This window comes from Anomalospiza imberbis, chromosome 4 (assembly GCF_031753505.1).
Source record: "Anomalospiza imberbis isolate Cuckoo-Finch-1a 21T00152 chromosome 4, ASM3175350v1, whole genome shotgun sequence".
Taxonomy (NCBI): domain Eukaryota; kingdom Metazoa; phylum Chordata; class Aves; order Passeriformes; family Viduidae; genus Anomalospiza; species Anomalospiza imberbis.
The window spans coordinates 63,926,550-63,952,699 of record NC_089684.1 but is presented as its reverse complement, the minus strand read 5'-3'; positions in this window follow the sequence as shown (position 1 = coordinate 63,952,699).

Here is a 26,150-nt window from a genome sequence, read left to right as displayed (position 1 = left end):
GAGTTGCCTGGTTCTGTGCCCCTAGAAGGTAATGTTGCTGATGGACCTCAGCATCTGCAGAAACATTTTCCCTGGGACTTTATTCACCAGTTCCTTGAGCATGAGGAGAAGTCTGCTGTCCTCATGTCCAGAGCTGAGGTTTTGCTTGCACTTTTCCTCCTGTCAACATGGATTTTTAACTCACTTCAAGATCGCTGTGGCCAAGATGTCTGGCACTCAAAATCCTCTCTCTTGACAAGCAGCAGGTCAAGAAGGACATCATTCTGAGTTGGCTGCCTTAGGACCTATTCCATAAAGTTGTTATCCAGGTTTTTAGGAATCTTCTGGCCTGGTTTGCGCCAGCTATGTGATGCTCCCAGTTAATTTCTGCCAAGTTGAAGTCCCTCATTAGGACAAGGGCAATTGGCTCAGAAGCTTCCCTTAGTCCCTCAAACAATAATTCATCAGTGTCATTTTCCTGGCTAAGAGGTCTACAGCAGACTCCTATGATGTCATTAACATTATTTGTTTGCCCTTCATTCTTATCCAGAGGCTCCTAACTGTGCCATTGCCAACTGTGCCGTAAAGATAAGAAAAAAATTTAGAAAACAGAATGGAGAGAAAGACCATACCATCAAGTACTGAAAAGGGGGGGAGAATTACCCAGGGGATAAATAGTGTGGGCTCAAAGTCTCTGTCTTAATTTTTTCTGTGCTATGAATGTTGCTAATTGACCATGGAATGAATCCACAATAAAACGTTATATCTCTCAAAACTAACCTTTGAACAAAAATACACGTGAAACGTAATGAAAAAGTTTTAAGAGGAATTCTTGCAGGTATTCACTGATAGGAATGTGTCCTAAGGATTAAAAAAAAAAAAAAAAAACAGTTAGAATTAACTGAAGATAAGACTTATGTGAACACTAGGCTATTTCTGTGTGCTATGTTGACCATCAGTTGTAGAAAAAGGCTTAGAAACTATTTTAAGCGATCAAGTGAGACAATACGTTGGAAGATTCAGATTGATTCGGAGCAGAAAAAATGTGTTTAAGGAAAAAAGAAATTTATTGGTGACTTTTTTTTCCCTTCTTAAGAAAACCACTATAGCTTCTAAGTTGAAGAGAGAAACCTGAAATTTTACCATCTGAAATATTTTGGCAAGATTTACATTACAGGTGTAGAAGTTGTATATTATATATTTTATATATATATATATATATATATATATATATATATATATATAATATATATTATATATATATATGTATATATATATGTATATGTATATATATATTATATAATAACTGAAGCAATAGAATTATTCATTGGCTAAAGGATAATTAACAAAGAAGATTCTTACAGAAAAGAAAGTGTGAGATCTTCTCTAAATTCTTTTGTCCATGCAGTCATTTTAGAATATAGAATATAGAATAGAAATAGAAGAAAATATGTGTTTAAGAAAAAAGAAATTTATTGGTGACTTTTTTTTCCCTTCTTAAGAAAACCACTATAGCTTCTAAGTTGAAGAGAGAAACCTGAAATTTTACCATTTGAAATATTTTGGCAAGATTCACATTACAGGTGTAGAAGTTGTATATTATATATTATATATGTATATATATATATATATATATATGTAATATATATTTTATATATATATATGTATATGTATATATATATTATATAATAACTGAAGCAATAGAATTATTCATTGGCTGAAGGATAATTAACAAAGAAGATTCTTACAGAAAAGAAAGTGTGAGATCTTCTCTAAATTCTTTTGTCCATGCAGTCATTTTAGTGTATTACAAGACTCTGAGACTAGCTGAGCCTCAGCAGGACCAAAGAGAGGCACAAGGGGTAAACATGTGCTGTTGAGATTAGGGAATGAGACCTCTCATCTCATTTCATAATTTCTAGAATAAGTTAGACTGAGATTTACTTGAATGTGTTACCAGAAAATTGCATTGACTCCTTTAAACTTCCGTACTTTTGAGAATTTTCAGTAGGTTTTAGCATGCATTTGATATTCAGCAGTCACCCTTCAAGCTCAGTGATTGAAGAGATGTTATGTTGTATTATTTCTGTTTCCTGAGTAGATGAGCAAGTGAGCAATGTTTGTGTGGTGCTGCTCAGTCGTGCTGCTATAACTGTTGGACCAAATGAACATAAATTGACTTTGTGCCAAAAAGAATTTGGCTTTCTCATTTCCTTGCAAAGAGTAAAGGACAGAGTTATCACATGAAATCTTGTATTGTTTAGACGTGTTAGACCATGTTGTGGACGTCCACAAATTATTAAACTTGAACTTCAGTTGTCAAATTAGCAAAATTTAAGAACAGGGTTTGTGTTCTATTTTCCTCATTTTTCTAATTATGTCTGATGCTTAGAAATTCACCATCCTTCTTTTGTAAATTCTCTATCGTAGGGAGCAAGGGAACAAAAAAGGAACAGAGCACCAAAGCTAACACAAAACTGTAAACCTGTAGAGACAAAAGTTGTAGATAAGTTCTGCTATGTACTGAAATTATAGTCCACAGCAGTGGATAAATGAAACATACAGGTTACAACCTTCTAAGAGTGTCTTAATCTAATGTTGGAATAACGTTTGTTAGTGAATGCAGCTTTATTCCTTGTTCATTTGTCATCTTATTAAGTTGAATGCATGTCTAGGTCATGTATCATCAGGTTTTGTTCATAAAATGGAACTTAAAAACAGTTATTGCCTCTCTGGATAGTGTTAACACCAGCAGACACATTTACATTTGTATCTTTTAACTTAAAATGTTCATCTTGCAGCAAAACATAATTGGAAGAATACACGTTAGAATGGAATTATTTTTTTTTCCAAACAGGGAAAAAATCCAATCAATGATGATACAAAATGGTGAAGGTATTGAGATAGGAAACCTACAGCCTTGTTTCTCTTCTGAATTATGAATAGCAGAGACATAAATCAGCGTATGTTTTATCTAGACAGAGTTCTCACTGTAGGGCTATTGGCTATCTAAGCCTCTATTTACTTCTAACACTACATAGTTTGCAAATACTACTGGCTTGTGTGATTTTCATCTTTTTCCCCATTAATGAACAACATTTTCAGCTTTTAGAAACAGGGATTTTTTTTTTTTTTATGAAAGAAAAAGTTGCCTTGCCAGTCCTAAGCATACTAACTCCATATCATTAAAGTAATTATTAGTTTAAGAAAAAAGGGCTCCAGGAGGGACAAGTGGTTCAAGTTTAATACATTATTAAAACAATTTCAGAGTGTATTACTGTATCTGTATTATTTTGCAAAAAACTGATAGCAAAGCTTGCCTTTCCCCCACATTTCGCAAGAGCAGTCACAGGATAGAGAAAGAGTTTGCAGCCAACATGCTTTAATCTATGTGAAAGAAAAAATGGCTTTTGTGTGTGTCTAACACAGAAACATTATAGGGTTGGCTTTTTTCTTCCGAAGGATTTTCATTAGGAGTTCAGAATAATAGGTCAATGTTCAAAATATCCCACAACTGCAATGCATTTTTCAAAGATCTGGCTTAGGATTGAAATTGTGTGATAGTAGTGTAATGATGTGCTCGGTTCAAATGTTCAGGGTCATCTTTTCTGTTTGCCAGGTCATTTGCAGAACTCATAGGCATGAGTGGTTAACGTAAATCAGAATATGCTTTGATAATTAAAGGAAAATTCAAGAACATCAGTATGTACATGAAGACATAATTTTTGGCAAGTTGTTTTGATTCTATATTTTTGATTGGAAGGGTTTTTTTTTGTAATTTGCATCAGAGATTATTTATTATTTCTCTAATAAAAGAATTGGCTATAAACCCTAATTTTAAATTTTTTTGCTAAGTAACTACATACATAAAGTAACTACATTACTTATATTTTAGTAAAATATATATCCCCTTGTTTTAAATTTGTATTTCTTTCAAGATTGAACAGAATTAAACAGCCAAAGTTTTTAGTAACAGAAAAAAACCCCAGATAGATGGGTGTCAAATCTGTGTTACTGGTATGAGAAACATACCAGATAGATCTCTTCTGATCAATTTACATGTTAAATGAAAGAAATGATTGAAAGCTACACAGATATTCTACAGATGGATGTTTGAAATATAACAATTATGCATTTATTTTGGTTTTCCTTTTTGCTTCTTGTTTCCATTGTTTAGGCTTTATTATTTTTTGTAATGGTGAGAATCCATAGCATTGTTGTTAAATACACTGATAGATTTTAATTTATTTTAAATTCAATATAATATTGAAAAGGAGACAGAGAGATGGGAAACAGCTGTTGGCAAGAAATATTGCAGTATATTTTACTCCAAAACCAAGCAGGTAGTATAGGGAAAGCATGATGGGAAAAGCTAGACAAGTTGAGTATACCTATAAGCTATAAGAAATTAACTTTTTCTTTTAATCAGTTCCCTAAGGGAGATTGCAGGATGTAAAGATTTCTCAGTGTGTTGGCTTTTTTGGTTTAGTTTAAGAAGATAAACAATTTGCAGAATTGGTATTAAAGAAGATTATTTAAATTTCCATTTGACATTCATAGCATACCATTTAAAAAAAGTTGTATGAATGAACACTAAGTCAAATATTTTGCTATTAATACTTAAATAATTACTACAATGCAAGTATTTTTGTAATTATCAGAGCTTCATCTTCTAGAGAAGTATCTGAAAGGTCCCTTAAAGCTCATTTCTGTTTGGAAAGTAGAAATGTGAACAAGGAAGAATAATTGTCCAAAAATTATAATCTTAATTAACTCTAGTTCTCAGTTTAAATATATTGAATATAATAAATACATTCAGTTATATAGCCACAAAGTCATGTTACTTTTAGCATTATGTAGAAATTGCCACATTGTATGTTGTCCTTAAAATTACAGTACTGACACGGTTTGTTCATATCATTAAGAAACAGATAAAAGCAAAAGATGTCATTCTAAATTCAGAAAATAATAATTTTCTGTTCACTGTTGTGTTGGGCCTTTGTGGCACGATTTTGATTACAGAGGTGGCCCCTGTGAGAAGCTGCCAGAAGCATCCCCCATGCCCAGCAGAGCCAATGCCAGACAGCTCCTACATGGATGTGCTGCTGGCCAGCACTGAGCCAATCAGAAATGGTCATAGCACCTCTGTGATAAAAGAGAAAAAAAGTTGTTGCACAGGTGTAAGTGCAGTCAGAGAAGAGAAGGGTGAGAATGTGAGAGGAACAACTCTGCAGACACCAAGGTCAGGGCAGAAGGAGGGGAGGAGATGGTCCAGACACTGGAGCTGAGATCCACCTGCAGCCTGCAGAGGAGACCCATGCCAGAGCAGGTGGATGCCTGAGAGGAGGCTGTGAACCCCTGGGAAGCCTGTGCTGGAGCAGGCTCCTGGCAGGGAACTGCAGACCCATGGAAAGAGGAACCCATGCTGGAGCAGGTTTGCTGGCAGGGCTTGGTGACCCTGTGACAGACCCACTACAACTGTTTCCTTATTTTACAAAAAAAGCTGAAAATTATTATCTCTTTATTTAAATAAACTCTGTGGAGAGGACTGTGTGTTTTTAAAAGCTAAGGTCATTCTAATGATTAAACCATATTCCCCATGTGATTTAACTTCCATTTCATTGAAACAAATAGACTTCATGAAGCTATGTAGAAAAGCAGTATATGCTTAGTTCTATCTTTCCATCAGTTTTCATATTTAGAGGATTAGAGGCTAGAGCCACCAAACTGGGGGTTGCTCCCAGCACTTCAGAGCAACTCACATATTAAAGTTATTGTGGGCTGACTGCAGATGGGCAGGTCACAGTCTAGTGTTACTTTTAAGCTGTTTTTTGGAGCTGAGGACTGAGTGGAAAAGCTGGTCATATTCCATTGTACTTACACTGGGCAAGGGGAACACAGAGTCTTGAAAACCCCAGAAAACCCAGCCATCTACTTTGTTGAATATTTTCCCATTACAGAAACCGTTGACAAAAGATTCAGGTGCACAAGATGGGTGTCAGGTATATGCCAGGAACAGAAAATACCAGAATTGATGCTGAAGATGAGAGGGTTCTCTGAAAGAGGAAATAGTACAAAAGTGCTGTTGAATTTTCATCTACAACAGCAGATACACACCAAGACAGCCTGTGTGTTGTATGCCCCTGTCCATAATACTTCATGATCAGAAAGTCTTAGAAATAACTGAAAGCCACCAGCATAAGAATTCTGTGATGTATCGCAAAAGTCTCATGATTTATATTTTATTATTTGGAAAGTGAAGAAAGAGTGTTTTGTGGAAATTTTGTGCCTCTGGAAGCAGGGGAGACACAAGTTCCTTTACCCTCATCTTTGTCTTCTTGAAGATTTTTTACTACATTCTATGAAAGTGATATGGTAAATCCTCATGTCACAACTTGCAGGAATCCTTTTGTTCCTATACACCATAGCCTGCACTCCTCCACAACTGAGAAGTTTAGTATACTGATATTTGCAAGTGTAAAGAGTGTGGAATCTCCTGGGAGAGATGAAAGTATTCTATTAGACCCTGATGATGAATCATTACAAGTAGGGGAAAAGAATATTCACTCCATTAAATTTTCACACACACTCTGTTTTTAATTTAATCAACAACTATGTAAAGACATATAAAAATATGTTTATTATTTTGGAAGAGAATGAAAACTACTCTTTCAGAAACTAGTTTTGCTAGTTTTATACCAGTAATCATATTTCACCAGGTTTCTAGAATTTTAGGTGTCATACCTTAAATTACTAACAATAAACCCTGCGAAGGATACTTGTGTTTATGGTGCTGTTAACTCAAATCTCTGTGGCAAATGAAACACTGATATAAAAACAGCCACATTTCCATTTTTCATCAAATGTGTTGTTGATATTTAGAAGTAGGTGGGCACACTTCACATTTAACAAATGATCAGTTGGGTAATTTTAATGGCAAATACATCTCTCTGTGGTCTGTCATTTTCCAGGCAGAGCATTTATCCCTGTCAGCATTGCTGTGAATTTCAGTACATCAGCTAGACAAAACTGAACTCAATCTTTTACCTGCCTTGGGAAATATCCAACACATTTCCGATTTTCTCTTAAAAAGCAGCTGACTAGGATGCAGTGCATCTTAAATTAGCAAGGATTCATCAAAGAATAATTGTTACCACTCTGACCCCATGACTCTTTCCCAGTCAGTACACCTAGTCACATTCCCTTAAAGCATGCCATGCCACAAAGAATCTGTGTGTCTGTGTATGTGAGACAGGACAATTCTGCTGTTCTGACAGCTGTGGAAGGACACACACATCTGAACTTTATTGACATGAAGCTGTTCAGAAGAATTTCTTGCCATGCTTTCATTTTACATAAAAAATGCACATTTTTGTAGTCTAGTATGCTTTTGTACACTTTTTAATATTTTCTTTATTTTAATTCTGCTTTGTACAAAAAAAAAAAAAAAGAATAACAGGTGAGTTATGCTTTGAAATGTGTTCTCACAGATATACAAAACCACTTTTAATAATTTCTGCTCCCATTCACATCAATGCAAATTCCCTGTATCCTCTCTATTAGGCCTAGGTATAAACCTAGCACATGTTGATACCAGGCTGCAGCTGAAGCCTTGTCTTTCCCCTTGTGAACAGCGGAATACTGTGAGTGGTGTGAGCTACTGTCGGCTTTAGGAGCTCCATGCAGGGAAAGAGAAGAAATGTAGAGAAAGATAATAAAATAAAATTTCTGATGACATTGAGTTGTTAGGTACAAGCATGGATCTTTGCTCCTAAGGGCAGCAGAAAAAGTCTTAGCTTGTAGGGCCTCTTTGTCCCTCATTAGCAGAGTTCAGAGGTTAGGAGCTAGAAAAACCCCGAGATTCATTCCAATTCTAATTGAATTTGAGTTCGTATTGTTCAGAAATAAGAGCAAATTCTGTTCATGGACATGGACACTGGAAAGGGAGCAAATGCGTGGAAGGATGTCTGTATCATTGCTTTGATATTGAAGTACTTGAACTTCCACCTGTTGGTTTTGCTTCTGCATAATATAACAAGGTTTCTTTTCGTCCTTCATCGCTAATCATAATATTTTTTCCTGACCTATGAGTTGCAGAAAAAGAACAGAAAAAGGGCAATGCATCACTTGGGTCCTGCAGTGTTACAGAGCAGCATCAATTCTTGATTTATCACCTTTCATTAGATTGGAATTTAAAAAAAAATACAAATAGCTATGAGAAAATGGGATAAGACAAATGAAGGTGTGGGCAATAGTAGTTTTTCTCTACATTCTTGGCTTCAGATATTTAGTATTCTGCCCATAGTTCCATTCTTTTATCCTGCCTGCCTCCTGTTTCTTGTTTTTTTGGCATTCAGCCTTGCTTTGGCTGAGCTGATAAGAGGCAGCTGGCTCAAAGGCTTATTTGCATCTTTCTCCAGCTCTGCAGTGACTCAATGTGGAAGGTAACAGCTATGGAGGTAGAAAAACTTGGGATAAACTAAGATTCTAGAGGAAACGCAAAGGAGACAATAAGTAATTAGATGGAAAGCAAAGTCAGCATGGGCTACAGAGATCAATGATTCTGAAAATACACTGTGGGGACAATAACATTCTTAAGACCTTCAGAGAGGTAGACTGATTCTCTGCAAAAATGTTCCAAAGAATGGTAGAATAGATGTGGTGAAGGATAAGGGATTTATCTGGGAAAGAATTCTTAGGTTGGGGATTTTTTTAGATTTTTAAAATTTTAATTAATAATCATAAAAGCAACAATACAATGATGGTCTTATTTTTCAGTTTATATTTGTATTTAACATAAAGGTAGTAAATATATTCAGTAAATTTGGTAAATGTATCTATGATGAGTAGAGGAGAAATAAATTCTCGACATACATAGCAATTTGCAGTATTTTATAATCTGCAGTCTAAAATACTTGTTGTTTTTATTTCTGGTTTTGTTGGCTTTTAAATGAAGAAAGATAGTTTAATGTGCCTACATTAATTATTTCTATGTCTTTCTATCTATGGTTTGCTCCTCACTCTAAAATGAAAAACATGCATAAATGTTATTTAAACTCCTAAAAGTGTGGAATGTCCTAAAGAGCAGGAATTACAAAAGTGAATGTTTCAATAATGAAAAATATGCAGCCACATTTCTTATATTTCTCATATGATTTCTTCCTGAATTATTTATAGGAAGACTTGAATATCAAGAGCCTTGAAAGTTTGTTTCTAGTCATGATTTCACTTATCAAAACACTGCATAGGTTAGAAACATATTTGATTCCCAGCTGATTGCTAGTGTCCTTAGTTTTGACTGGGGACGCTTGTTTTGCAGCTATATGTCAGATAAATATTTAGGCAGAAGCAGAAATTGATCCTTTAAGATGACTAAGAATAAGCCTTATCTTAGCATGTTGAAATTGTATGATAACATAAAAAATTCTTCTCTAGATTAGATCAAATGGTCCACCAAGTTCAGTGACAATAAGATAATGCTTAGGGAAGGCACACAAATCTGACCAATACCTGATATTCCTTTTTCTTATGCTTCTTCACAGTCATTGGATTAATGATCCTGTCTGGTCTCTTCATCATCTGGTTTACAAGCCTATTTCTGTGGTTTTTTTCAGTCCCTTTTCAAAGCAGCTGATTCCATCTACCTCCACAATCTCCCATAGAAAGAGATTCCAGAAAATTTCTGCCCACTGTGCAAAGAAATATATTCTTTCACCTATTTTAAGTGGATCTCCTGGTACTCTCAATGGATATTCTCTAATTATAGGGTCAGATAATTAGGTGACTAACTGTTCCATGTTCATCTTACCCATTTCATTAATGCATTTGAAACCATGATCTCACCTCATTCTTCTCTACAAACAGAGGGGTGCACAGTTGTTTTTATTTCTCTGTTAGAGGAGGTGAGAAGCCCTACATCATGTCAGTTGCCCTCTTTGTGATTATTCTGTCACCAGGAAAGCCTTTTTGAGATGCAGAGAGCAGCAGTAACAGGTGCCACTACAAAACCTGCACAATTTAAAGCTTTTCAGAAAAAGGTGCTGATGTTTCTTCCTCTCTCAGGAGAGGAAAAGAAAGATAGAAAAAAAAGGTATTTAATAGTCACTCTACTTAAAGCTAAAATTTGACAGTACTAAATGGGACTTGAGGAAGAGAACATAATAGAGCAGAAATAAATTTTAGTTTGTCATAAAACCTGTACAAAGTGTGATTATGTAGTTGTTCTAATTGCACATAAGAATAGTTTTCCATGGATGGGCAATATATGATTACTCACATGAGAACTAAAGCTGCAGATTTTGTGGTTGATCTGAATACTCTCTCCTTCTGTGTTTATGATAACTGCCAGTTATTTTGTCACAGAAAATTTTGAGATCAGTCAGTACCACAATGACAGAAAGTGTATCTTGTACTTCACTACAGAGTAATAAGAGTTCAGCAAGAGTGTAAATTGTCAGGCTATCAAGAAAGGGTTTTAGAGTTCAGAAAGACTGTTCTCCTCAGAGACAGAAATGAGTGTTACTGAGGCTCCAATATCTTCAACTGAAAAGAGTCGGGAAAGTCTCGTACAACTCTCACAGTAATAGGTGCTGTTATGGAACTGTCATTAGAAAATCATTGACATTACAGCCTTCCCCTAAGTGTGTCTGATATTTTTAATGAGATCCTAAGTAAGTTCTAGCATGAATAAAAATAATGGGGGTTCACATTATCACATGTGATTCTATTTCTGCAGTCAGTGTCTAAAAAATCAAATTACACACATAATTATGTATGCTATTATTTTGTCAAAAAAGAGGAATAAATCCAAACACTACTCCTCCCCTCCCCTCATAAACCCCGAATTCCCAGCCTGACTAGAACATATGCAAAACCCCCAATCTTTTCCGAAGCATTTGTCTTCCTGTGATCCAAGACTGGAAGAAGGAAGCAAAAATGAGGTTTCTGAGGAATTCCAGAAGGCTTTGCTTTTATTTTTTCCTTGTATAAGTATGACATTTTAAAATTATTTATAAAAATATGCTTCTTGTACGTAACATCTTCTCAAGACTTTCTTATTCATCAGAAAATCTTAGGGATTGGACTGCTCTTTCTTCATGACGCAAATTTTCAGCAAGATTTCTGCCTTGTTGCAATTCTCTCATGACACATTACTATGTTCCTTGCAGCAGAGCTTTTAACATGAGTGCTGAGACTCTTGTTATGTAAAGATGATGTTTGGTCTTGTTATGTGTCAAGAACAATTTTTTTCACTTTGCTGAATGCATTTTAGCTGTTTTATTTTAGAGGCATGAATCTTTTGTCTTAGGTAATCTACTGTCTTTTGTGCTTAGACAGGTTTTCTTGGGTTTTTACATAAATTTCATATGGTTATTTGCTGACACTTTTTTCACAGCCTGAAACAGAATGTTGTCACTTACTGTTTTAATGTTCTTTTCATCTTCATCTGTAATGATAGGATAAGTTTTGATTTTCTCCTGTTCTGAAGAAAATATGACATAGGACCCTTCCTGTTTTTTTCTTTAGTTTTTGCAGGGGAGGCAATTCTAAATCACACAGGAGGCTGGTAGACAAGGAATGAAGTGTTCCACCTCACATAAGTCTAAGGTAAACCATTTTCAGAGCTATGCAAATATTTGTGATTTGATGTTCCACTCTTGAAATTATGGGTTAGGTTTATGTGCTTGATAGAAAGAAATTCTCTTTCAAAGTGAAGTGGACAGGGAAAATAAAGAGCTGCTCTTTGAGACATGATATCCTTCATGTAAAGATGTTCAAAGCAACAAAAGAATAATTCTTTTTCTTGGTGATTTGTAGCACAGTAAAAGTTTGGAACACCAGAGATGGAATGCACCCAATTGTTCAGTCAGTAGATTCTTGGTATAAAATATCTCTGGGTATAAGTACTACTAAAAAACATATAGGGCTCACATTCATACTTCATGTGCACTGACAAACAAGTGGCACAATTGCTACTACTACAAATTATTACAGATCTGGAAATAAACCATATCTTTGCAGTAGAGATAAGGGAAAAGAAGATCTGAATGTCTCTGTTCCCTTTTTTTTTTCAATTTCCTTTAAATATACATTTTCCACAATTTTAACTTTTATTTAGTGACCTATAACCTCATCTGTTTTCAAGGGCACTTCAATTTAAGAGCAGCAGTAACAGCAACAGGAATAGCAGAAGTAGCAGCAGCAGGGATTCTGCTTGTGTAGCTATGAGAAGTATTTCAGTAATGAAAGGGATAATTTTGGCTCCCTGCCTCTGCTGTAATTGAAAGTCTAAGATAGTGCCTTTTTCATTTAACTTTATTGCTCGAGTTCAAATTGTTGTATAAAAGGGAAAGCCACACTAGAATCATGTCTCTACTAGTGCTTTCCTGTACATTCACCAGTTTGAAACCTAGCATTAAAGTTAAAAGGAAGAGCAATTACACATATTCAATTATTAAAAAGGGAAAAAAACTATAATTATAAATTTCAGTAATGAAAAAGGATTGCTTACCAAATATTTACTTACTAGTTCTTATTACCACATTATCTCCAGTGAGCTGGGAAACAAGCACCATGGTAAGACAATTGTCCAGGTAATTTATGCTGAATTAAAACATAAATCTTTTTCACTATTCATTGCAATTACTTGTAAATTAATGGCTAAAGGTGTTCTACCCACTGGCAAAGCATAACCTTAAGTCTGCAAAGTGTTGAAGTATTTTCATTTTCTACTGTCTCAATTGCCAATGAAGATCTGTAGTACATTACACAGTACTCTGGTAACAACTATTCTTGTACGTTTTATATGTTTTTCATGTTTTATATGTTTATACATTTTAATATGGTTTTCAAACTCTTTTTTCTGCTGATTTGATATCTGAGTCTCTACAACAGCATACATGTGAAGAGAAATAAAATGGGATTAAACATTCTAAATACATCTGAAATATTACGTTCATAATTTGCAGTTATTTCTATCACTGCGGGGAAGAAAAAAGCGATTTTGAAAATAGGTACTAATTATGGATTTGAGAACTATGTTTACTGTCTTATAAGAAACTGTAGACTCACAATGCTCAGTCTTCCTCTCTTCTTGACATGGCATCAGTTGGCTTCTGTTTTCAGGGTAAAACTCATGTAGATATTCTGCAGTGATGAATCTATTAAGTCTAGCTTTATCCCTGTCAGTACTTATATTATTGTATTTCAAGTAAAATTAAAGGAGCTACTATGGATTTACTGCCTTTAATTTTAGAGAAAAAATTTTCATAGGTGTGGAGGGGGTTACTCAATATTTTACTTCAAAAATCAAAATAAGAAATACAGGGAAAGAATCTTCAAGTCCACGAAATAAAAAAAGCTATAAACAATCCTATTCATCCTCTCCTGCCTTCATGAAAAGTGGCCGTGCCCTGTCTCTTTTCCATGTTTATATATTTTATTAGCTGCTCAGGAGTGTAAACTATTTTTAATACTTGGATATTTCTAGTATGTATAAAGGGATGGAGACTCATTTAGACTTTCCATTCTATATCAGTTAAAGGTTTTTTGAGTCAATACATGTCTAATTCATGTCCTGTGAAGAGTCAGGCATCCTATGCTGGTGTTAAAGAACTGTCATGGAAACACAGAAGCAAAGACAAAAGAGGAGAACAAACTGAGTATCACTGTCATGTCATGTGGTAGAGATCTGTGACTAAGCCGAGATTGTGGGGCTTTCCTTGCTGTGTAGTCATTAGATTAATCAAAGCTAGAGATGAATTTGATTTGGGTACAAACAGAACAGGGGAGTGGGCATTATTAAGTAATAACCATGTGAGTTCAAACTGATCTGCATAATGTGAGTCCTTGGACAAAATGTTTATTTATATTTAACATTTTGGTTATCTACTACATATCCCGTAATAAAACATTTTATATTCTTATGAGCTATTTTGTCTCTGTTCACAACTTTGTGCAATATTTCTACTTGGATAATCCAGTTCTACTTGGATTATACTTTGATGGGCATGTGAAAGCATTTCCATGTCACTATTTAACATCAAAGACAACAACACCTGTCTTAGAGCAACTGCTTCCTAACCTTACTCAGCAGAGCACACAGAATTTCAAATTATTGGACAAATACACACAATTCACCCAAAGTCAAATCTCTCTCCTAATCATCCTAAAAGATTCAGTAATAGTGAAAAAAAAAAGTTTGTATTTATTTTTTATATACTTACTCAGCTCTGTTGTGATAAGGAAGTTGGTAAAGAATGGCATCAAAATTAACCTTTATTTCTGTACTAGAGAACTAGCACGTTGCCACAGATCATAAAAATGGGGTGAGACTTTTGACACATCTTGTCATTTCTACCCTAAATATCCTAGAAACCTAGTTAATTGAAATTCATGAGGAATTTTACTGCCTATGGCATTGGGGTTGGAACTAGATTAAGGTCCTGTCCAACCCAAACCATTCTGTGGTTCTATGATCTGATGATATTTTTTTCAAGTTCCTTCCAGGCAGATCAAATTAAATAATTTCCATTACCATTAGAAGGTAACATCTTGCCTCTACTGTGCTGCACAGTAAAGAATATTCCCTGCAGTGTCCTTAAAGAGAGATATGAGATAGAAAATCTGAATTTTACTTGCTTTATTTGCTGTTTTGGCTCCAGCACAGTATATACAAGTAAGAAAGATTTGTCTTCTCCCCGCTATATTTTATCAGGTAAGATTTAGAGACTACAAGTGCTTTGTCCAATTGAATGACTCTCGGGAAAGTATAAAAATGGAAATTATTTAGATTTGTTTGAAAAAAGATTCAGTTTTCCTGGATATCCCCATTTTCCATTAAATCTGAAAAAAAACCAGAAAATTATGACTGTATAATTAAAAAAGGGGACCTGAGACATTGTTTAATTTCAGGAGAATGAAAATATTCTCAGTTCTGAAAAACAAGCAGAAATGAGCAAATAGTAGAATAGTTTCTTGAGTATTCATTAAAAATTGAACTGTTGGGAAGCCTTAGCTTTCCTTCCACAGTGGAATGCTAAATTTCTGTTGATAAGGGAAACAATGTGAAAATTAAAATCATTAATGTATTTATAAAACTCATGCAATTATATTGGAAGAAATTTCGTAATATAGAAATGTAATCTTTGTATATGTACTGAACACATCATTTGCATATCAAATTTGCTGAGGAATTTGATGTTAGGCTATCTGTAAGGTACATGAGGTTTGCCCCACCACCACTCCTAACAGGCAAATCAACTATTTTGCTGCTATCATAAGTGTCATAACTATTTTTAACTGCAAAGAATGCATATTCTGTGTTCTTGATAATATTCTGTGAATGTTGTTGGAAGGGTTTATTTTAAAAAGTTATGAAATTGTACTCAATGCAGACTGAAATTAGAAGAAAATATGCTTGATATAAAGGTGGAGAAAATTATTTTCTAGGACTAACTGAGGGAGTGAAATTGTACTTGGGATTGTGATTGTGTGCACTCTGCACACTGGGACGAAGCAAGATTGGACATATTCACACACTATACAAAGAATGGATTTATTCCAAGATGTGGGCTGAATTTCAGATAGGTTACTCTTTTAAAGGAATGATCTTTTCTTTCCTATTTTATCACTTCAACTTTTGGACATGAAGTTGCAGTCTTGGTGAGAGCAGCACAGTTGAAATGCACATAATAATAGGTATACTTCCTTTATTCAGCAAGATATAGAGGTCAAAAATGTTGTTTATGCTGGATGGATGCTTACAAACTTAAGCTTTTCCTTATGGAACAGTTTTGACAGCTGAGATTGGTTCAGCTCCATGACATTCAGAAATGCATCAGTACATGTCATATTCTTCACAGCAGGATACTTTATGATTATGTACTGTAAATTATTCTGCAAACTGATAGGTATAAAATAATTCTAAAATATTAGGAATGAGGAAACAGAAATCCAATTAAAGAATATTGTGACCATAAAATACAACAATATTATATCTAGGGTAAAAAAGACTGTTAAAAAAAAAAAAGGCAATTATGCCTCTGTGAATGATTTTATTTGTTCAAGTGAAAATGAGTCTTACAAATAAAAATTAGCATTATTTCATCAGGAACCTCACATATACCATGAATACAGTCATTAATACAATTAAAATTTTATTTTGAGATAAGTACATTTTCAGAGGCTTTTGTCTCTTCTGATATAACCAAGATGAACCTTAATGATACTCTACTTTCTTTGAGCTTGTAAAGCTTATGTCTTCAGCTATGTGAGATGTGCAGCGTGTGATGGAATTTTTGTACAGTGTTTGTCAGTAAGGAATTTAGTCTTAGGAATGGCTAATTCTGCCAAGTATTCTCTGAGGTGATTAATTGTTACTCTTTATTTCAGTAAGTGACTAATTTATGATGCCAGAGATTTACTGCTTGATGATTAGCATGTGACAAAGTGATTCCAAACTGTACGAAGTTATTTGAACTACAGCGAGGCTGGAGTAATTACAGTGTTATATGAATGGAATTTCAATGGAAACACTATGGATAGACCCAGGGAAGTGTAGAGTGCTCTTTTTTTTCTCGGTATAAGATGTTGGTGCCATACCTGAGTGTATCTGCAAATAAATGATGATGAATTCAATATAGAGATTTAATTTATTTATTTTGTTTAAATTCAATAGATACTTTGGAAGAAAGAATAATACATTACTTATCAACTTTCTAAAAGTACAGACTACAAGGAAAAATTGTCTGTTAATTTAGTAAAAAGTGTGGTTAAAAAATGGAAGGAAAACCTACATCCAACAGTTGCTACTCAACTCTCTTGAAATGGAGACTGGAACTGAATGTTAGTGTCAGATATAAAGAGACAATTTTTTTTTGTCTCAGCCACATGTTCAGCTTGAAAAACAATGAAAGCGCTTCTACTAAACAATAGTTTTAGTTCTTTACTTATATTTATAAATTCTTTCAGCTACTGCCCAGTAGATAAACGATCATATACCCACTTTTGTGTTTTACAGTCCTGTCTTTTTCTTTGACTTGGGACTTGAGAAAAATAGGTAGTATGCAATCATTATTTGTCTATCTCAGTTCATTCAAGTCACATTTCCAAGTGGTTTGTTTTGGTTTTTTTTTTTTTTTTTTTTCTATAGCAATAAAGAATAGAATGTTTTATTTAATTGGTGAACAAATTTAGAAACATGCATTGGAGAACGCACATTATCTAAACTACTTTTCAGTCTTTCACCTAGAGCAGACAGTGCTGTGAAGAGACAAAACTGAATTTCAAATCTTGAGCTAAATACTGCAAGGTTTGGGACAGAATCAGAAGACCCAGAAAAAGTTTCTGTTTTTATGGAAAACAAAGTTGTGGTAAAAAGAATTCTGGAAATGTGATACTTGCCTTATTCTTGTAAGATAAACAGAAAAGACATGTATCTAAAAAAATGAAATGATCTTCAGCATATGCCCTTTGAAGTTATTGTGATGAACTAGTAATAGAGTTCCTCACAGAGAATCTACTTTTGATCAGCAGTAGTATATGTCAGGGATTTTTCCTCAAAAATAGATTCCACCATAGAACACCTGTCCAGAACCTTCTATGAATATATCCAGTTTCTCTATACCAAAGCTAAGTCAACAACCTGCACAGAAATTTGAAACTGATCCTAAAGTGTGCTACTAAAGTAATGTCTCTGACAATGAAATTTTAATGACTCAAGAGACTTCTTTATTAAACTTTGTAATAAATCAACCAACTTTATATAAGGATCAGATTAGGGATTTGCATACTGCCCAAAGTATAAGTAAACCTCTGTGTTGTTAGTATTTTTAATTTACATCATAAATGAGGTGTAACATCATCAGAATTGGTGGTTTGACTTCCCTCTATTTGACTACACAGGACTTGAGTTTCCTTAGATGTATTTGCAGTCATCTCACATATATAAAGTTGAGAAGCATACGAATTTTGAAGGCAAAAATCATAAGATTTCCTGCTTAACACAAAACATTTTGCACACAGATATTCCCATGAACCATTCTAATGCAAGCATATTATCACCTATCAGAACACTGGAATTGCTTCTAATTACAATTTTTTAAATTTAGTAAACTTCATGCCATCATCCTCAGGCTTACAATCTAATGTTTCTCTTTGCAACCAGAAAGTGTTGAAAGTATTTTGCTTCACTTTTGGTGACTCAAACACCGGTTTTTAGGTTACATTAATAATGATTTTGTAAAAAAGGGCTATTTTCGTCTACTTTCTCTCTAGGACTAAAAGTAGAATCTTAGTATAGAAGGCTGTTTTTTTCCCTGGTGACAATCAACGCAAATACATATAGGAAAATTCTTCTAAAATCACTGTAGATAAGGGAGGATAATGTTTCATGAAGACATGACTGTTAGCAGGTACAGAGCTTTGATGAAGAACACCAAGTGAGAATATTAAACTAATGGGAAGAACTGATTCAACCTTATCAGGACATTTTTGCTTCTTTAATTTGAATTCAGAACTTGTTTTTCCAAGAGACTAAATTTCATTTACTTAATTTGATTTAGAGGGTTTTTTTCTGTTTTTTTTTGGTTTGTTTTTTTTTTTTTTTTTCCGGGGGGGGGAGGGTGGGTTTAATGGTCCTTTCAGGAAATTAACTTAAGAAAGAGAAAAAATTAGGAAAGCTATGGTAATGTTAGCTAGAAATTAGTGTCATAAAAGACTAGAGAAAAGCAGAGAGAAAACTAAAGAATATCAGAACATCTTGTAAAGTTGCAGTATAGTGTCCAAATGTTGGATAAATTGGAATCTACATGATTACTTGTACTCTCACAATCTTCAGAACTGTAAAAGGGGAAAATGATCTAATTGAAATTGAGCTGTTAAAGTGACTTTAACCCACCACTGCTACAAAGCCACTACATGAGTAGTTGTAGTCCTGCCATACACCTAACTGCAGCAGAGATAGGAGAATATAATATTAATACAAACATTTTAGATCCCAAAAAAGAAACCACATATTTCTGGAAAGAAATCTATAATTTTTTCATTGATGAGGAGAGATGTTGATGTCCCATAAGGTATTTTTCTGGCCTTTTTCCTATATTTGCCATTTCCAGTCTGTTTCCTAGTGCACAATTAATGCATTGAAATAGCTGGAGCTGCACTGAATGTCTGAGTCAGGGCCCAAAGGAGGAGCTTCAGCTGCCATTATCTTCACATGTAACATGTTAGCTGACCTAATGACATTCTTAAAGATCTTACCCCAAATATCAATATTTATCTTCCACAAATACAATATAGGCCACTTGGATTTAATGGGGCAATGAAAAACCAAAATTTAACAACATGTGATTCTGGCCTTTAGGCCAGACATATTCACAAGAATATGTCTAAGAAAGTAATATGAAGTCAAAACTCACATAATAATCACATTTAACACATATATGATTGTTGTAGTTCTGAATTATTATTGAAATTTTCTCACAAATTCTTTTTACCTTTTAGACTTCTATTTTTAATATTCTGTATGACTGCCTAGAGAAAAAAAAATCATATATATATGTAGGGAAAAAAATTAAATCTTTCACAAGCTATTTTTTTCATTTCCGGGAGGGGATAGAAGTTTTGACCTTAGAACAGATTGAAATTACGAAGCTTTACCTTCAGCATCCTCTGTGGATTCAGATGTTTCAGCACCATGAAATGAAGCTGCCAGGAATTCAGATTTATGGTACTTGTTGTACTGTATAGAGAGAATAAGCTAATATTTTCGCATCTTATATTTATAAAATTGATTTCAATGTCCTTGTTTTTAAAACAAAGGCAAAAGCTAAAAAGAAGCAAAATTAGCTAGTTTGTTTGTTTATTTTGATATATCAGTCAGTAAAAAAAATCTGATTATTCAAAATATACTAGGTTTGATAGAACTGAAATTTGTTTTCCTTGTAGTAGCAGCATACAATACCCTTCAAGAGAAAACTAAAGGAAAGTAAGGATCTTCAGGTAGCTAACAGAGATAAAGAGAGAAGGGTGTCTTAACTCATGAGGGCAGTTGACAAAGGGGAGGTAACCCTGATACGATAACCCTACTGACTTCCTCCATGCTGATCAGAGAATATTGTGTCTGCTTGGGACACCCTGGCTGTACTGTGGTCTAGTGCCTGCCCTTCAGAAAACAAGGTCCTTAGCAGGTGAGTGCTTTAGAGGCAAAGCCATTAGCTCAACTTCTACCAAGTCCTTGGAAAAACCTAACTCCAACTCAAAATCTGAGTACAGGTGCTCTGGAAAGGTGCACTTTATAACAATGACACCACAAATTCTGTGTCCTTCAATTTAGGATGTATCATAAGTATTCCTGTTAATACATAGGTTATGATGTAGAATGATCCAGTATATCCTAACACTAAATGTGGTAATTAATTGTATTCTTAGCATTTCGTTTTGCTGAGCAATGTCATTTGCACCTTATTACAAGTGCATATATGTACACATACACTGTGTAATAAATCTGTACCAAGTTCTGTTATATTACTGAATCAAGCAATGTTTAAGTAAAACAATTGGAAGTAAAAAGGGGTAATAAAGATATGCCTGCCAGATCATGTTAAAACAGATTTCATTGTTGACAACAGTATTCATACATAACAAAATCTGAAATTTCCCACCCTCCTAAAATAACACAGACCTGCAAGGCAAAGGCGCGGCAGAAGCCATTTTCACCACACAGTACGAGGGTTTGGAAGGGCAATGCTGACAGAAATGGGCTCCCTGAAATAATGTGAAACTGGACTTAGCAGGGGACTTTATGGATGATTTCTCAGATCCTGATCCATGCTGGGGATAGTGAGAAAAAGGGGAGGGGTCACAATCCGAATTGTGGAAAAGATTTTAGATTCCTGTAGAAAAGAAATAGGTACAAATTAAATAGATTTTAGTGGACACTGACTTTCATACCATATGGTCCAGTGCAACAAGTGTAATTGCCTGCTGACTTTGGCATGAAATTAGAAACACTAAATTATAGTGGAGTCTGAGAACTGATAGGCATCAGCACAAGTTTCAGTCAGTGAGCCTCAGATGTTACTAAAGCCAATCCCAGCAAGGGATTTTAAAACTGCCTGTGGCATTTTCAAATCAATCTATCAGTCTGTAGGTAGCAGTGTAAAGAATGCACAGCCAGCACAATACCTGTTCCAAGCAGTGACAACTCTGCTAGTGCATTCTGAGCAAGCCACAAGCAATTCAAAAGTCCTGAAAGAATCACAATAAATGAGTCTCATTGTTGCAATTTTTTTTCATAATTACTCAGAGAAAAACTGCAATGTTTCAGACCAAACTTAAATTAATGCTATAAGGCTTGATCCATCAATGAAAATGTTCTCATCTGTGCAGAGCAATGAAACCTGGTGCAGGTGAAGAGCAGCTAGTTGCTATTGAGGTTGTTATAATGTGCTCTGGAAGAACATGGTAAGACAGGCTTTAGAGTCAGATTTTAGTGACAGTATTAAAACAAGCAGCTCACATTGGTAATGGTGCTCTACCATGAAGTAATATCTGTAGGTGAACTCAAAAATGGGCTTTCATTTCTGGAAGATGATGTTCAAATGGTAGTGAAATCTACAGGTAGCGAAAAGACAAGACTAGCACATAAGATTCTCTGAATGTTAGTGGTTGAAAATAGCCATATTTCTCTGTATACCTGCATTTCCTGGAGTCTGTTGGCAGAGACATAGTTTATTTCTGTTCTATGAGTGGTCATTTGGTTGATTGTTTCCAGTACATTTGGAATTCTTATCTTCCAATCATCAAGTACACAAACAGCCAATCGAAAAGCAGTGTTTTCCCCCTCTAGGTAAAAGCCAAACAAAATGGAGAATATTTGTTTTGAAAGTCTTTTTTGCATGTTTAAATCAACATTTTTTGTTCTTGAAGGCCAGCTCCTACCTAGGTGTACAGTGATTAGCACACTGATAAATAGAATTTTAAACTTTAAAATTTCTTCTAATAAAGGAAATACAACAATAAATAAAGTGTATTTCCTTATACTAGCTCTATATTAAAACCAATATTAACAACTAAAATAGCATTTTATGAGCCCTTGTTAGTCATACTCATCAAAATTGTGGTTAATGAGATCTAAATCAAGTCTTACTGCCATATTCCATGATTGGCTTGAGTTTAAACTCGCAGTTGTCAAGCTACGGAATATTTTTATGTATTGCTCTGCATTATTTGCTGGCAAAACTGTTAAGGCAAATAATTAAAGACTAAAAGCAAGAAAAACTATTTAGATGGAAGTGGAAGAATGGCAAGTCATCTGTCCAACCTGACCATTCCTGAAAATGTTATTTGAATAAGTATCAGAAAATAACAGTGAATGGATTATCACTATAACTGCTAAGGGAAAAAAAAGACTGGAACTAAATTCCACCTCTTATCTGGTGTGAAACCCACATAACATTAAGAAAAGAATGGACTAATATACCAGAAAATAGAAAAGCATATTTTTTTCCCATTTTATATATATATATATATATATATATACACACACATATGTCACCATTTACATCTTTCATATAACCTTTTGTTTCTGCATGTATCAAGGGAGCCCTAAGGATGCTTGGATACCTGCTTGCATGCAAATCTGCTTGCATTTCACAGAAAGCCTCTTCCCTGAAAGGCTTACAATGTTGTCGAGGTTAGATTCCATTTCAAATTATATACACCTCATATTCTTGGTAAACTTGGTTATATTATGTTTCTCTATATTACCTGTAAGATAAAACTTTTAGACAAACCCATCACGTTTGGGTTTGTAGGGGTTCCTTTGTTTTTGTGGTTGTTGGCTTGGTTTGGTTTTTATTATTTCAGTGTTTCCATTTTAGTTCCACACAGCTTATCTTCTTTTCCATATTGATTTTGACTACCTAGATTCTTTGCAGTCCAGAGTGCTAGGATTTCATACAGCTTCATCCTTAAAAATCATGTTTTGTATGGTCATGTGTTCAGTATATGGCTTCATATAAATTCCCATGAGATTACTGGAACATGAGATCTAACCTAAATCAAAAGTAATGATGAACAAGTACTTTCTTAGAAATAGACCTGAAATTTCTCCTAGTTTTTGCAATCTGCAATATGTTGTCACCACATCCAGTTCTGCTATTACCCTCTGTTCCAAAAGCAAATTGTATATAATGCTGTTACATGAGTATAGTTATTGTGACAACCCAGAATGAATTTTTATACCAGAGCAGCTTATATAAGGCAAAAATTAGAAGAAAGTTACAGAAGGAAAGCAGGGATATTGAAATATAAAGCTTTTGTCAATTCTTTCTGTAATCTTTTCCGTAATTCCTTGTTCTACAAACTGCATAATTTTGAAAAGCATAGTATTTATTTTCATAAAATCTGAAACAATAGAAAAAAAAGAAAAATATTTATTTACCTAGGTGCTGTCAATGTCCCCTCTAATAGTTAAGCAAACAGTAACAGCTATGCTCTAGTGTTTTACAATGGTTAATTAGAATCGTATTTTTCTACTGGTACATTTTATTTTTGATCTTTTATTAGGATAAACTGGCTTTGAGTGATAACAAATTTTTTTATCATTTCACTTATGTTTACTGCAATTTACTGCTTGTCTAGAAATTTGCATTAAAATAATCTCTACTCAGGTTTATAAAACATGCATATTATTAAAAAAATCCATTTAGTGCAGTTGAAGGATTCAAGTTTAGGGAAACAAAGAAAAAGGTGTTTAAGAGAATAAAAGTATACTAGGAAAAAGGATAGGTGATAAAAAGTGTTTCTAAATAATTTAAAATCAAAGAAGGATGTAAATTAGGATTATGACAAAAATTATGGTTTCTTTCTCCCTCTGTGAGATGGAATAACAGAAACAAAACTGAAAAACAGGATGATGATGTCTAATTCAGGTCAGGTCAGCAACTGTAAGCAGACCAAATAAATCTACAATTTACAATAGAAAAATCAACCTTCTCATAATGTTGTTGTAGGTACATTTTGTTCTCTAAATAATTCTATTAAAAAACAAAGAAAGAAAAGCACTAGGAAATTTACAAATTTGCAGTATTTAGCATGCAAATGATGATGATGATGAAGATTTCTGGACTGTTATGGCATTATGTCCAGAATAAACTAAACCCTCTTATATGCTGTTCAATATAACCACATCAACTGCAGTCATTTTCAAGTGGACTTCTGGGCATCACCTGCTGTTGCCTGCTGTGGTGACTTGATTGTAGTAAGCAATGAAAAAGCATCACTTCATGGATGATCAAGTTCTGACTTCTCTGTGAAAAATCATAGCATGAGACTTCAACAGTTCCAGGGTCTTGGGCACCTTGGGCCTGAGTACCAGAGTGAATTATTCTCAAGAGCCACACTCCAAAACAGGTATTTCAATGCTTTTAAAACAGTAATGTTCGTCATGTGTTTAATGCAGGAGTGGAACTATGCACATCTGTACACAGCCAAGTGTGTGCATGCAAATTTACTCCACACAGCAAGAGCCATTCCAGGACCGAGCCTGACTCTGATTGCAGTAAATTTAGTAATTTGAAAAACTGCAATGGTACAGCACTGGAGTGAAAAACAACAATGCTCTCAAACAAACCATTGCTACTACATTGCCACAGAGATTGGTTAGTGCGAAAAAATACAGCGTAATAGCAGTTAACATTTACTGGTAAGTTATCCTTTATCCTTTCCAAAGCACTTTACAAGCCTTGACTAATTAATTAATATGTAAAACTCACCATTAGACAACATTGCAAGAACTCAGTATATGATTCTCTAATGGTTGTTACTAAGAAGTCCCTTTGGGAAGCACTCAAAAAGGTTAATGATTAGTGTTGCAGAAGTCATTAGCTCAGCCTTTCTAGACAAGTTGCTCTTGTATATACTTAAGATATCTCACATACTCATAATTTTATATGGATTTATGTCTTTGAAGCATGGGGTTTATATACTTTTTGTTTTCTAGAAAAATTTCTAGAGGAAGATATATTTTAATATAATTTTTCCTTATTGTTTTGTAGAAATTTATATGCAGTCTACATTGTCCAACCTGTAAGAACACAAGCAAAGCAAAACGCAGTAATATAAGGGTACTGTACAGTGTGCTTTGTATGATGCTTTTCAAAAATATGCAGTGTGGATCAGAAAGCAGAAAATATTCAATTGCAACGTTGTTGCTTTTTGACAGCTTTCTGAAATGCTTTTTAGAAACTTGCTTCTTTCAATTAATGATAAAATCACAAGTTGCTTGGTTATAGCTGTCCAAATCCAGGAAAGTTTGAGTTTCAGCCCTTTGGTGAATTACAGCAGGAAGCCTTTAAAATCTCTACTTTTAAGACTTTTGGAAGCCTTTAAAATCTCTACTTTTAAGACTTTTGGAAAAAAAAGAACCCCAAACCTCTTTTCTGGACTTCTGTCTGGGGATTAGGTTAATATAGCTCATTTGTCCTTTAACATGCCACTTGGCAATAGTGTGCTGAAACTGACAGCTGGGGCATGACAGCATCTTGTTTAACAATATTTTGCCAGTGTTTGAGCAGGTTTATGAGAAAGGCTGGCATATTTTGTCAGTAGTGTTTATATTTAAGCTTCTTGTCATGTAAATAAAAGGAGAAAATGTGAAAAATGCACACATGTAAATAGTTACTGCTCCAATTTAAAGAACTTCCTTTTTTGAATTTTCACTGAACAAAAATAAACCCAAAACATATCCCTTGAGTTACGTGCACTTCATTTTATGTTAATCATGCCAAAGGTCACGTTTAGCTAGAGTCTGGATCTGTACCTTCCTGCATCCAAGCCAATATTTTCCATATTTTCCTTCCAGAGCCTCGGTTTCCCTGCTTCAGGAATGAGTTGGTTTCTCCCGAACTGAAGCAAAGTGAGAACTGCAATAGGCAGTATAAGCAATTAGGTGCAGAAGGAGCCAAGCAGAGTTCACTTTTTAATCCCATGTTATATTCAGCTATACTAAATCCTCCTGGAGGAGAACTTTTTCTTGTGTTCATTAGCCTTTCTTTGGAAAAAGATTTTTTACAATATTTAATCTCACGAGAAAGTTTTCCTCCAAAAAAATAAAAATCAGCAGTCATAAAAAAATCCTGAGTGAGTGACCTAAAAAGCATTTAGAA